This window comes from Pleurodeles waltl, chromosome 7 (assembly GCF_031143425.1).
Source record: "Pleurodeles waltl isolate 20211129_DDA chromosome 7, aPleWal1.hap1.20221129, whole genome shotgun sequence".
Lineage (NCBI taxonomy): Eukaryota > Metazoa > Chordata > Amphibia > Caudata > Salamandridae > Pleurodeles > Pleurodeles waltl.
The window spans coordinates 231,059,101-231,072,706 of record NC_090446.1 but is presented as its reverse complement, the minus strand read 5'-3'; positions in this window follow the sequence as shown (position 1 = coordinate 231,072,706).

Sequence of the window (13,606 nt, the reverse complement as noted above, 5' to 3'; positions counted from 1 at the left end):
TGATCCTGTGTGCTGACTTATTCCGAGGAGGGTAATTATGACAATACTATTGTAATTTGTCTGTTTGCTTTTCCTTTCTAGGTACCAACTGCTGTATTTTTGATTAGAGACCTTAGTCAGATGTTTTCTAAATTTGTGTTCCAAATTATTTTGCATGAAGTCCAACATGCTGATGCTAATTAGTGGGTAGGCTAGGTAATCACTTTGACTGACGCAAATAGACGTGACTGACATCGTGCTATGCTGAACTGAGACGTATATAATATTCTATGCACTCTGATCTATGCAATCATATGCTGGCACCTTTATGTTTGAAATCCTTGTTTATCATAGCTGTTGTGTTATGACTTTGATCATTTGTTTCATGGTTTTGAGATTGACACTTCTATTATTAGATTGTAATCAATAGGGAATAAAATTCACAAAACTCCAAATAAAGGTGTGGTTATTCATGGCTGAAAGGTCATGGTTGCGCCGAACAGTTTGATACATGTTTTCATCTAAAGTAAAGTATATTGTGGTGATATATGTTGATAACATCATTGACATATTGCTCGACATATTGATTAGTTATCTTGTCCTACGGTGTCTCACCACTGGGTCAAAGGATTCATCTGCCTAAAACGAGTCCTGATGTGTATAAAATTGACATAAAGGGACACGTTAACAGTTTGGTAGCAGAGCGACAGTTTGGCCCTTGGGGGCCTTAGGACGGAGATTCATTGTTTAATTTGTTTTTCTGTGATAATGCAAATTGGAGACATGATGGGTTTCTAAGTTCACCATGACTTTCCCGGGATCTCGGAGCCTGCCTAAGTGAGTTGGGGAATGTTCTCAGCTCCATTAGGTATGTGGTTAGGGTCTCTGCGCTTGCTTAAGCTTACGCATTTTGCAGGTGATTGTGAAAATTTGTGTGCATCTAGGCCAAACTAAGTGTTGTTTAGTAGGAGTGGGCGTGCTCCACAGTATGAGAGTAGGGAAGTTGGCGTACTTCATGTGAATGTAGCGCTTGATGCTCAAAATTATCCAAGTGGTTGGTTATTGTGTACGGACCTGTTGAGGTCTAAGACTCCGGAGTATGAAGTTAAATGTGGTTTATGTTGTAATCTGTGCGGTTTAATAGGTCAATCGGGCGAGGTTGACAAGTCAAGTTTGAGTCATAAGTGTGTATGAAAACCTTCGATGGAGATTTGGTGAGTTCTAAAGTGCACTATAATAAGCCATTGACAAATCGAGAGTAGGATTTGCGGGTCGAATTCTGCTTGCTTATGCGGGAACTGATAAGGAGAGAGTAGCGGCCGATGCTTCAAGTGAAATCTCTGTAAAGTTCTGAAGCGAATGTGTTACCCTTCCTGTAGTAAACCGGCAGATTTGTGTTGTTATTTAAGGTGCTCACAATAATCGCATTAGTTTATGTGAGATTGTATGGGTTCAGTGAGGAGCGGATGAGCCGAAAGACTTTGTCAGCTGCAGTGTGTGTGAGTGTGAAGTCAGTAGTGCCGCGCTGAGATAGGTCAGTTGTCGAGAGGGGTCGTGCACGGATTGGCTGCCATCCGTGAGAGGCAATAGATGGGATAAGGCGGGTGAAGAGTATCCTGGGAACTAAGTCACTTCTGATTAAATACAAAATAAGTGAATCGCAAAACTTAATTTCGTTAAAGCATTTAAGAGCGCTCTAAAAGGAGAAGTATATATTGTTGCAAATGATGGGGAGCCTACACCAACCGAGGGTACTCCAGCTTATATAGTCATGGAAGAAAAGGGTGTTGCGCCTTGTTTATGGATGAAACAATGGCGCAAATTAACAGAGAAGGAGGGATGTCTAGCATTCCCAGAGCATGGGACATTTAATCCAAAAGTACTGGAAAATTTGAGGTGGATGTTAAGTATCACAGAAACCACCTCCGAGACCAGCTTAGTATGAGGCTTTGGCAATTTGGGACTTGATGGCTCTTAAACATAGCCAAGATAGGTTTCAGAGAAGGCTGAGAAGGGCAGAGAAATCCTATGCAGAGGCTAGGTGGGATAATGAGAACAAAATGTGAAGACGGGGAATTGTAGACGGGTTGAAATTATTCCCAGCAATAACACAGGGAGAAGAGACGCAGGGAAAGAAAGCCTCCTGTAAAACCGATAAAGATTCAGGCAAATCCAAAGAGAATAAGAGATCTTGGGAAGAGGAAGATGATCCAAATGATGAGGAATTTATGGACAGATTACTACACGATCGCCCGCCACCATATGCGGTGAGCGACAATGCTCCAAGTACTAGCCTGGATCCCGGGAACCAGACGCAGGAAAAGGGAGTTACTGATACGGCACAGACTAGAGATACAGCCTTGATACAGAATGGTGTCAGTGTACCCACTGCACCAGACATACTGATACAGTTGCAACCTCCACCGCAGATACAGAGAATTTATCCTGATGTCCCAGTGCTTGAGACAACCACAAATTTGATAGTGCCGCCAGACCCGATATACACAAAGCCAAAGTTAATACAGATTGAATCCACTCCGAAATTAATGTCTCAACCACAGCCACAGTTGATACCAGGGTACAACCCAGTAGCGGGTCCACCGTTAATGCCGGTTCCAGGTACACTGGAACAGACATATGGAGTTGCTACTCCAAGAAGTCTGGGTCCGGGTCAGACACCTGCCGCTATATCGTTACCCATTACTGTTGGTCCACCAGTGCCATTATACGCACAGGGTAAAACGGGTGTGTGTGATCAGGGAGTGATGACTCAGGAGGCGATAAGAGGAGGGTCCTTAGGAACTCCACAGATAATGGCCCCCGTGGAACAAGTAATTGAACAGCCAAGGCCCTTAATGGATCTTAGTCCAGTAGGAGCACCTCTCGAAGCAATGAGTCAAACAGGTTTGGGAGTTTTAACTCCCCAAATTATGAGAACGAATACCTCACATTCTCCAATGATGCATGCAGGGAACATTTAATTCCAAGGTTTTACAGTCCAGCAGTCAAATGAATGGTTAGAAAAGACTTATTCTTCACAAAAGACCGCAGTGGTTACAGTTGAACCAGAGCAAGAAAAACCAGATGAATATCTGAACTTTGTACGATCAGGGGCGGAAGCTGCCGAGCTGGTAAAAGGGACAATGGGAGTAAATAGATTGGAGTCCTATACAGAGGCAGAATTGAGATACTTATGCCCCAAGATTACCAAGGAGGTAGGTAAAGTACATCAGAGATTAGCGAACTTAGCAGACAAATATAAAATCAATATCTGAAACACTAAGCATTTGAAAAGGAGTTACAGATTAGACTTTGATTCAAAAGACTTTGAGCATATGAGATCTGCAGGGATGAAGGCACATTTGAGAGAACTGTTCCAAAGTGCACAAATTTGGGGTGCACTGGAAAATGGGAAGGCAGATTGGCAAAGAAAAGAGATAAGGGAAAAGGTGACAGCCCAGGATCTAATCAAGCCAAGACCTCACCTGATTTGGAATCAGTAAAAATATTACCTATGAGAGAAACAGCCGGTGGTGTTTTAGTTCATGTGCCTTGGACTAGAGGAGATATCCTATCTTTCACTAATGATTACCCCAGATTGAGGGAGAAGCCGATTGAGTGGTATCAACAAACAGATAGGTTTGTGAAACTTGAAAAGTGTCTTTGGGAAGACTTGAATACCTTGTTCAAGATCATTGTTCCGCCTGATTTGTGGCTCGAGTGTAAGAGAGGCGTCGATTGGCCGACAAAAGAACCAGCAAGGGATAAGGTGACGGGAGCACCTTCTGAAGAGGTGATGAAGTATTATCGTAAAGTAATTGAGTTTTTGAAAAAAAGGTTTCGCCGAAAGTGACTGATTGGCAGAAAATCGACCGGACCTCTCAAGAGGTTAAAGAGTCAATACATGCTTATTACGAGAGATTGTTAAAAGCGTTTAAGCATTACAGTGGCACTGAGACTATTGAACCAAAGGACATGAACTACCTTGTGTTTAGATTCGTCGAAGGACTGAGACCAGAAGTTAGCCAAATGATTAAGAATCATTTGATTGTTGGCAAGCTAAACCAATTGATGAAGTGTTGCAGTATGAAAAAGTACTGTAGTGATGAGATTGAGTTAAAGCAGAAAAAGTTGAAGGAAAAGGTAATGGTGATACAAATAAGGGCTGCACAGGCAGGAATACAGGGAAATGGAGTTCAACAGATGATACAGCAGCAACTACAAATGAATGGTGTATTTCAGACCCAACCGAGGGGTCGAGGTCGAGGGTTTGTGAACTGTGGTTCAGATATGAATACTGTTGTTATTCAAAATGACACACAAGGGGTAAAGAAGATGTCACCTTGTCACGCGTGCGGGGGCGTGGGGCACAGGAAACGGGAGTGCCCGAATGTGGTGCAGGATGGTACAGTTCATCAGAGCACTAATGTCGGTGCATTACAAAATTCACAAGGCCCAAAATTAAGACATCAGAATCAAAATTTTCAGAACAACTTGGTACAAATGCAAGGGGTACAGCCCATGCAACAGATGCAAATGCCGCGTTTTCAGTCAATACAAATGCAACCAGTGCAGCAGCAGATTCCAATGGTGCCTAGACAGCAAATGCAATTACCAATAGCTCTGATGACACAGCAACAGGTGATGCTTCCTCAGCAGGTCACAGGCCAGGTAACAAATCAAAATAATACTGTACAACAGTTCCCATTACGAGGTGAAAATGGTATGAATGAAGATTGGTCAGATGACAGCTCAGACAGTGAAGAGTGCAGGCTTGCAGCATCCTTGGAGGTACATCAGAGAGGCCCATACGTCGAGGGAAAGGTGATGGGGTATAGGGTTTCATTTCTGGTTGATACAGGAGCCACACGCTCTACAGTCAGAAGGTTGGAGTAGCAAATCAATATTTGACCAACCCAATTACAAATCCAGTACAGGTTGAGATTGGCAACTTCCAGGGACTACAAAGGTTTGTAGTGTGCGATTCAAGTTCAGTATCCCTACTGGGAAGAGACTTATTGTGTAAGACAAAATGCTCAATCACCTGTTCCAATGATGAAATTGAGGTACAGACAAATAGTGACGATGAAGGAGATGAAAGTCAAGTTTTTGAGGAAGAAGCAGGAACAAATGAGGACTATCCTCTGATTACTTTATTACCAATGCATACCTAGATTGACTTACCTGTTGAATTGCAAGGGACAGTAACAGAAAAGGTGTGGGACTTAACTGGAAAAGAAGTAGGATTGATAAAAGGAGTAGAACCAGTTAAAGTTCAGATAAAACCAAATGCAGACTTCCCACAAGTGCCACAATACCACATGACCCAAGATGTACTCATCGAAGTATCACAAATAATTGCAGATTTTCTCAGACAGGGAGTTCTGAAAGAGGTTTTGAGCAGTCCATGTAACTCTCCCATAATGGGGTTAAAGAAGCCTTGTGGAAAAGTTTGAATTGTGCAGGATCTGAGAAAAATAAATGAAATTGTGATAAAGTGTTGCCCTGTGGTGCCCAACCCAGCAGTAATCATGTTTCAGGTCCCCTGTGAGGCTGAATGGTTTACCATAGTAGACCTGTCACAGGCTTTCTTTTCAATACCTCTTCACGAGGAAAGTCAATTTTTGTTCAGTTTCAAATTCCTGGATAAGGTGTACAGTTGGTGCAGAATTCCTCAAGGGTTTTCAGAGTCACCATCCATCTTCAATCAGATATTGAAGAAGGATCTGGAGCCACTGGTACTGCCTTTTAATTCAACTCTTGTCCAGTACATTGATGATTTACTAATCGCGTAAAAGACAAGGGACAGTTGCAAGTATGATACCATTGCATTACTAAATCATCTGGGAAAGAATGGACATAAGGTGTCACCCAGAAAACTACAATACTGTCAGAAGGAGGTAAAATATTTGGGACATTTGATTGAGAAGGGTTCCAGGAGAATATCAAAAGAAAGAATTACAGCTGTTTTGCAAATGAACCCTCCAACAACAAAAAGAGATGTTAGGATCTTCTTGGGAATGGTGGGCTACTGTCGCCAGTGGATACCCAACTTCTCGATCATTTCAAAGCCATTAATAAAACTGACAGGAAAGGAAATTAAGGATGAGCCATATACTATAACATTGTCAAAAGAAGAGCTCAACTCATTTATGGAATTGAAGGAATGCATGTGCAGGGCACTAGCATTAGGAATGCCAGACTACGAGAAACCATTTCTGTTGTTTTGTCATGAACGTGATGCTTGTTCTTTGTCTGTCTTAACACAGGTCCACGGAGATGCAAATCGCCCTGTAGCACATTTTTCAGCTACATTGGACCCTGTCACAGCAGCCTTACCGGGTTGTTTGAGTGCAGTTGCAGCAGTTGGTCAGAGCCTTTTACCATGCGAAGGCATAGTCATGGGATACCCTCTAACAGTAATGGTTCCACATTCAGTCGAAATTTTGTTAACTCGAACTAAGACTCAACACATGACAAATGCACGCCTTACTAGGTATGAGACAGTCATACTGGGGTCACCGAATGTCACTCTTAGGAGGTGCACTGTGCTGAACCCGGCAACATTACTTCCAAATGAAAATACTAAAATTAAAGATGGGGAGGAATTTGAACATGATTGTCTTGAAGTGACTGAACTGTGCACCAAACCTCGTCCAGATATTCAGGACACTCAATTGAAAGAAAATGACTGCATCATGTTTGATGATGGGTCCTGTCTTAGAGACTCTGCTGGAACACTGAGAGCTGGTTATGAGGTATGTACTATAACTGGCATCGTCAAAGCCTCCTGGCTCGAAAAAGTGTTTTCCGCACAAGTGGCACAACTAATCGCCCTTACTAAGGCATGCCGCGCAGCTGTAAATTTGAAAGTCACCATTTATACTGACAGCAGATACAGATTCGGAATTGTACATGATTTCGGCCAGCTTTGGTCACAGAGAGGTTTTATGACCTCATCTGGATCTCCTGTGAAAAATGGGAACAAATAAAAGATTTGTTGCACGCGATTCAGTTACCTCTTGAAATTGCTGTGGTGAAATGCAGTGCTCACATTAGATCACAAGATTTTGTATCTATGGGAAATGGTTATGCAGATCAAGTCGCAAGATTATGTGCATTGAACTGTATATCGTTCAAGGAACAATGGCAATTGTTACCACAAACTGAGAATGACACATGTTTAAACCTAGCATTGCGGGTAGTTGACACATTGGATGAATTAAAAACATTACAAAGCCGTGCAAGCAAGGAAGAAAAATGCTCCTGGCAAAGAATGCAATGTGTGCAGAGAGCTGATGATTTATGGGTCTCAGAAGAAGGAAAGTTAGTTTTGCCAAACAGCCTTTTATCGCAGTTTGTCAGACTCTACCATGGGCAGGCACACTTGGGAAGGGATGCCATGATCAGATCATTTAAAATTGATTGGTTTAACACAAAATACAGACATGCCGCAGAAATTACTTGTCACCGATGCATTATCTGTCAACAGATTAATGCAGGAAAGGGAACTGTGGTAAATTTGAGCCATATTGGAAGAGCTGGAGGTCCATTTAACAAAATGCAAATGGATTTCATTGAAATGCCTGTTTGTGGGGGACTGAAGTATGTGTTGGTGATTGTGTGTGTTTTCAGTCATTGGATTGAGCATATCCCACACGTAGAAATGACAGCCTTACAGTAGCTAAACTACTACTCAGGGAACTGATACCAAGATTCGGGTTTCCGGTTTCTATAGAATCAGATTGGGGTAGACACTTCGACAATGAGGTGATTAAACTCCTGTGTGCTGCACTCAACATTGAACAAAAGCTGCATTGTAGCTATCGCCCTGAAGCATCAGGATTAGTAGAACAAATGAACGGTACTTTGAAATCAAGAATGGCACAAATGTGCGCAGCAACTAACATGAAGTGGCCGGATGCCTTACCTCTAGTGCTGATGTCAATGAGAAATACCCCAGATAAGAAGACAGGACTGTCTCCCCATGAAATCCTCATGGGCAGAGCTATGAGGTTACCAGCAGTACCTGCAAATGCACTAGTAAATATTACAGATGATATGGTGTTGGATTACTGCAAAGGCTTGGCTGATGTGATTCGCTCTTTCTCTCACCAGGTGGAAGCTAAAACGTTGCCACCGATCGGAGAACCAGGCCACTCTCTTCAAGCCGGTGACTGGGTGGTTGTCAAGAAGCACGTGTGAAAATCGTGTCTAGAACCACGTTGGAAAGGGCCATATCAAGTAATATTGATGACTACTACTGCCGTAAAGTGTGCTGGGGTTCCCAACTGGATACATGCCAGTCATACAAAAAGGGTAACGTGTCCTGTTGATGAGGAACTTGAAGTTTCCGGCACAACAAATGTAGGAAGAGAAGTCTCAGAGCCAGAGAACAGTCAAGAAGGAACTGAGACTATTGGAGAGCCCTCTGAGAACAGCCTTGTCCCTCAAACAGTTAATGAGTTCGAGAGAGGTGACGGAGTGCCTATCTCAGAAGTGACAGGAGAACTAAGTCAAGGAGAGGTTCTCCCAGAAGTAGATGGGTACGGGTTAGAGTTCGAACCCGGCACAGAACAAGAAGAAGAAGAAGAAGGAGAAATTGTAGAGAGGAATCAGAACGAACCAGAACCTCCTGAACCAGTTGCAGGTCCATCAAGAGAAAACACCATATCACAAGAGGAGGGTACTGTCCAACGTCCTGAAAGGACACATCGAGAAAAGACCCATAGAGGCGACAATTGGCCAGATAAGCCACTCTTCAAGGTAAGAGATGTATCAAATGACACAATAACTGAAGAGAACAATACATCTAGAGTGGATGATCTGAGCGAAGGAGAACAACAGGGTGAGCGAAGGTTAAAGAAAAAAAGAATCGAAACCAGAAGATATACAGGTCCTGAATGGGCATATGCTACAACCTCTGAATGGCAATAAGAATTTTTAGCATTCTGCTTTGATCGAGAAGTACCAGGTCAATACTACGGAACCTGAGCAAGGCTAAAGAAAATTCTTGGATGAAATCTGAATCTGAAAATTGAAAAATAAAAAGAGACTTTATGAATTACCTAAAGTGACACTAGAACCGGATTTGACTATTGAAAACTTGATTACGACAAGCTGCTAACCGGATTTGACAAGAAAAGGTCCTGGAGTGAGCGAAGACGCTGTAAATAAACAGAGATTTTTTTTTTTTTTTTAACCATCCTCTAGTTGTTTGTTGCTCTACTATCTGATTCTATACAGACATGGCTTACAATAGAAATAGTAGCAAGGGAAGTAAGGTGTGTGGTTGGTTAGGTCTTATAATAGGTGTTGTGTGTGCAATAATAATTGTGGGAGTGATTGTAGGTATGCCTTGGATAGAGAAAGAAACTACTAACGCTACTTCAAAACCTGAAACTACCACACTAACACCATGGGAGAGATTCGAACAAGACGCAAGACACATGCATGAGGGAACTAATGCAAAAGGGGAACTTTCTACTAATGTCTTCTATTGCTTACTAAACGAGTACGTGGAAACAATGGATGCGAAAGATTGTTATATATGTACTAAAATTCCTTCATCCGTGCAGGAGGGAGTTACTTATCATAGCCTCCCTTTAACCTAAGGGATTAGTTGTAGCCTGTTATTAACAAGATTCTATAATCAAGAGAATGTGCAATATTTCTATTCAAATCTGGATGTTGTGTTTTCTTTTGTGCCTGTAATTGAATTTTTGAATAAGTTAGCTAAGGAACATGATATAAAAATAGATAGGGGATTCTTTGAGCCGAAGCTTACATTTGGAACTGCTTCTGCACATCGCAACAATTTGACTTGCTTATTATCACCTGTAGAGAAAAGCTTTTTAAACCACACAGATGATATACGCAAAGCATTAAAAGAAAGATTAGAAAAAGGATTAGAGAAATGCCCATACGCAAATGATTATGCTTACACTGCAATCAAAACGCAAGGCAAATTAGCTATAGATGCATTACATGTAGGTAGGCTTTGTATATATAGGCCAAAATCTGATCAGGACAATTTGTTTGTGGGAACGAGTGAATGTAGGCATGTGTTTTTGTTTCAGAGTAAATGGACCTTTATGCTAAATGGACAAGACCCAGCGATTCCTGGAATCTATTACATCTGTGGGTTAGATGCTTAATACCATCTCCCTAAGGGATGTTATGGGACCTGTTATTTGGGAATAGTATTCCCAAAGATTTACCAAATTGATGACCTAAAGCAAATACCTAAGACGTCTGAATTACAACATCCCAGACAGAAACGAGAATCAGTGGCGGCTGTCATTGGTAATATATTTGGAGCTATAATCCCATCAGTAGGGGTTTTCTTGAATTCTATGAAGATTCAAAAGTTGTCTACTATAGTGGATAACATGCTGACAAATTTTACAGGGGCTATACTCCTGATGGATACTGAACTTGCTGCAGAAAGGGCTATGACCCTTCAAAATCGACTTGCTTTGGACATTCTTTTAGCTAAAAGTGGAGGGGTCTGCAAGATGCTCAATGAGCGTCATTGCTGCTCATTCATAACGGATAGCAGTATAAAGATTAGAAATATGCTTCCTAACCTTAAAAGAGATAGTACAGATTGGAAGGATTTGAAAGAACTCGTTGTTTGGGAGAAATTTGGGAAAGGAATTGCCAGAGTAGGGAGCTGGTTTACCAACATTTGGAACGGGGTTCTTGCAAAAATATTGATGGGTTTATTAATTGTCTTGGTCTGTTATTAGGATTATGGGGGGCATGTAAAATCAATGACAAAATAAAGAAAAGTTGGACTAAAAGAACCAGGAGAAATGAAGAAAGTGAAAGAGAGAAAATGTTTAATGAAATTTGGGAAAGCTCACATAAAGAGCAAGATGTTGAAATGCGTATAATGCGCAAGGTGAAAAATTAAAAGTGAAAAGTCAAAAAGAAAGATTTGTGTGATGACGAGCGTCATCAGAGGAGGGACTGAGAGAGCGGAGTTTAAATATTACATATACTAGATGTGAAATGCTTATATCTAACAATGATACATACAAAACGATCATAAAATATTGTTGTTAAATGTATTCTTAACATGATTATAAGTGTGAACCTTCTATTGTGCACATAAAACAAATCTCGACTAAAAGAACTAATTGTTTGCATTATAACTAATTGAATATGTTAAACTCCTACGAAGATTTCATTAGAACCCCTAGGCTTTAAATTAGCGTGAGTTGAAGTTTTAGCCGTGTAGCTCTCATATTAAAACTTATTTTTCTGTTTTCCTGTGTGCTGACTTGTAAAGGGCCATGACCCAGCAATTGTTCTCCTCTTCTTCGTTTAATGTATCAATGCTAACTTTTCTCATCCGCATGCTAGCTGCTTTAGTATAAGTTTTATACGTTTTACAACAATATTAGAAACATTCAAGGACGTTTACCCTGGAAAAGAGAACTTTTGACCTGAAGATTGTGCCAAAGGATGAAGTAACCCCGGATGTGCCACCTACGAAAACGCCAATTATGAAGACCAATCAAAACGTTATAAATTATCGTGGGGTGACAATTTGAATTACCTAATGTATAATTTGATAGGCTAAAGATAGTGGGGGATAACGATTATCCAATAGAATTTTGGGAGAATGTATTATGAAAAAGGGATAAAAACTTATGACACTGAAGGGTCAGGGGTATTAGGTAGGAAATGATATCGATTGCATCCAGAAACTCTGTCACTCTGTTTGGTGATTTGAGACTTAGACGAAACCATATTCACCCATAGACTGCCCTTTACACTTTTCCTCCTTATGAGGAAAGTGTCCCCTTGTCCTTAGATGAAATAGACCGTTGGCGATCTAACTGATGTCCTGAAGACGAAGACTGGTCCTGTGTGCTGACTTATTCCGAGGAGGGTAATTATGACAATACTATTGTAATTTGTCTGTTTGCTTTTCCTTTCTAGGTACCACCTGCTGTATTTTTTATTAGAGACCTTAGTCAGATGTTTTCTAAATTTGTGTTCAAAATTATTTTGCATGAAGTCCAACATGCTGATGCTAATTAGTGGGTAGGCTAGGTAATCACTTTGACTGACGCGAATAGACGTGACTGACATCGTGCTATGCTGAACTGAGACGTATATAATATTCTATGCAATCATATGCTGGCACCTTTATGTTTGAAATCCTTGTTTATCATAGCTGTTGTGTTATGACTTTGATCATTTGTTTCATGGTTTTGAGATTGACACTTCTATTATTAGATTGTAATCAATAGGGAATAAAATTCACAAAACTCCAAATAAAGGTGTGGTTATTCATGGCTGAAAGGTCATGGTTGCGCCGAACAGTTTGATACATGTTTTCATCTAAAGTAAAAACTATTGTGGTGATATATGTTGATAACATCATTGACATATTGCTCAACATATTGATTAGATATCTTGTCCTACGGTGTCTCACCACTGGGTCAAAAGATTCATCTGCCTAAAGCGAGTCCTGATGTGTATAAAATTGACATAAAGGGACGCGTTAACATGGTCAATTGCCCACTCACTAAAGTGAGGCATTTTTTTCGCTGGACACTTAGTGAAATGCTGGGTGGTAGAAAATTTGTGGCTGCATGCAGATTCCAAGACTTCGTCTCACTGAAATGCAAGGCAAAAGGTTTTTTTAAGCAAATTTTATGATTTCAAGGGGATTCTGGCTTAGGGAAAACTGGTGAAAGCCACACAAGTCCTGCACCCTTGGACTCCCCTGATACTAGTATGTTAAAGTTAATCCACCACTCACACTGGTTGGTTTTAGCACCTCCAGAAATTATGGCTTCAAAGCATGAATACTTATCAAAGTGTCTTAACATATAAACCAAGCCTTCTGAAGGTGGGCCACAAAGCCACATCCAGGCACCAACCTCTTTATGGTCCATTCACACGCCATTCACGAACAACAAACAACTCTTTCATACCGCCAGCCACAGGCCCAATACAACCAATCACTGCACTCATATTAAGTTACCACTGCCAGACAAGGGCCCATCACATACATCCACCACAGGACAGAATAAGTTTGACTACATATTACCACCTGTCAAGTAAACACCTCCTTCTTCCTGAACATTACCAAAGGCATGCGTAACAAACCTTTACTAATGACTCCCACGATAGCCACCTGAGGCTCAAGAAGACATGTTTTTCATGCACCTTTAACGCACTCACTGTGCTAAATCCAACTCCTTCCAGTTTGTGGACGCAAGTTGAGGGTGTCCGAGTATGCCGTACAAAGCGATTACTTGAACTGAGTGAGCATCTCTACCTTTGAAACTAAAGGAGACATGCTAGTGAATTCTTGCCATGTTCCCTAAAGAGAAGTTCATAAGCTATGAAAAAGGGTAGTGTTTGGCACACAGGGGAGTCCGTGGGAACGTAGCATATGTCCCAGCCAATATTATGTGCAGTGCTGTGACTGTAATGCACTTATCATGTACTAATTTCTGATGGAGGATGAGCATAAAAAGCAGGTCAAACACTGACCCATACGTGTCATTGTCCTTCGGTGCTGGGATGGCACCAACAGGTTTGAATCTATGGGTGTACATGATGTACATCTGTGTTACCTTTAATATCTGCCTTCTACCTG